Consider the following 1,977-nt stretch of genomic DNA (forward strand, 5'->3'; position numbering starts at 1 on the left):
GATACATCCTCACTGAATTTTTAATTCAACATGTTTAGAATATATATTTTTAGCAATTTGCTTTAAAAAAACTCAAAAAAGTTCAAAAATGGCGATTATGACAATTGTCACCTATATATGATACATCCTCACTGAATTTTTAATTTAACATGTTTAGAATATATATTTTTAGCTATTTCCTTTAAAAAAATTTGAAAAAGTTCAAAAATAGCGATTATGACAATTGTCACCTATATATGATACATCCTCACTGAATTTTTAATTTAACATGTTTAGAATATATATTTTTAGCTATTTCCTTTAAAAAAATTGAAAAAAGTTCAAAAATAACGATTATGACAATTGTCACCTATCTATGATACATCCTAACTGAATTTTTAATTTAACATGTTTAGAATATATATTTTTAGCTATTTCCTTTAAAAAAATTGAAAAAAGTTCAAAAATAACGATTATGACAATTGTCACCTATCTATGATATATCTTCACTGAATTTTTAATTTAACATGTTTAGAATATATATTTTTAGATATTTCCTTTAAAAAAATTTGAAAAAGTTCAAAAATAGCGATTATGACAATTGTCACCTATATATGATACATCCTCACTGAATTTTTAATTTAACATGTTTAGAATATATATTTTTAGATATTTCCTTTAAAAAAATTTGAAAAAGTTCAAAAATAGCGATTATGACAATTGTCACCTATATATGATACATCCTCACTGAATTTTTAATTTAACATGTTTAGAATATATATTTTTAGCTATTTCCTTTAAAAAAATTTGAAAAAGTTCAAAAATAGCGATTATGACAATTGTCACCTATATATGATACATCCTCACTGAATTTTTAATTTAACATGTTTAGAATATATATTTTTAGCTATTTCCTTTAAAAAAATTGAAAAAAGTTTAAAAATAACGATTATGACAATTGTCACCTATCTATGATACATCCTAACTGAATTTTTAATTTAACATGTTTAGAATATATATTTTTAGCTATTTCCTTTAAAAAAATTTGAAAAAGTTCAAAAATAGCGATTATGACAATTGTCACCTATCTATGATACATCCTCACAAATTTTAAATTTAACATGTTTAGAATATATATTTTTAGCTATTTGCTTTAAAAATTTGAAAAAAGTTCAAAAATAACGATTATGACAATTGTCACCTATCTATGATACATCCTCACTGAATTTTTAATTTAACATGTTTAGAATATATATTTTTAGATATTTCCTTTAAAAAAATTTGAAAAAGTTCAAAAATAGCGATTATGACAATTGTCACCTATATATGATACATCCTCACTGAATTTTTAATTTAACATGTTTAGAATATATATTTTTAGATATTTCCTTTAAAAAAATTTGAAAAAGTTCAAAAATAGCGATTATGACAATTGTCACCTATATATGATACATCCTCACTGAATTTTTAATTTAACATGTTTAGAATATATATTTTTAGCTATTTCCTTTAAAAAAATTTGAAAAAGTTCAAAAATAGCGATTATGACAATTGTCACCTATATATGATACATCCTCACTGAATTTTTAATTTAACATGTTTAGAATATATATTTTTAGCTATTTCCTTTAAAAAAATTGAAAAAAGTTCAAAAATAACGATTATGACAATTGTCACCTATCTATGATACATCCTAACTGAATTTTTAATTTAACATGTTTAGAATATATATTTTTAGCTATTTCCTTTAAAAAAATTTGAAAAAGTTCAAAAATAGCGATTATGACAATTGTCACCTATCTATGATACATCCTCACAAATTTTAAATTTAACATGTTTAGAATATATATTTTTAGCTATTTGCTTTAAAAATTTGAAAAAAGTTCAAAAATAACGATTATGACAATTGTCACCTATCTATGATACATCCTCACTGAATTTTTAATTCAACATGTTTAGAATATATATTTTTAGCAATTTGCTTTAAAAAAACTCAAA

This window comes from Gordionus sp. m RMFG-2023, chromosome 3 (genome assembly GCF_954871325.1).
Source record: "Gordionus sp. m RMFG-2023 chromosome 3, tfGorSpeb1-WG-v2, whole genome shotgun sequence".
Taxonomy (NCBI): domain Eukaryota; kingdom Metazoa; phylum Nematomorpha; class Gordioida; order Chordodea; family Parachordodidae; genus Gordionus; species Gordionus sp. m RMFG-2023.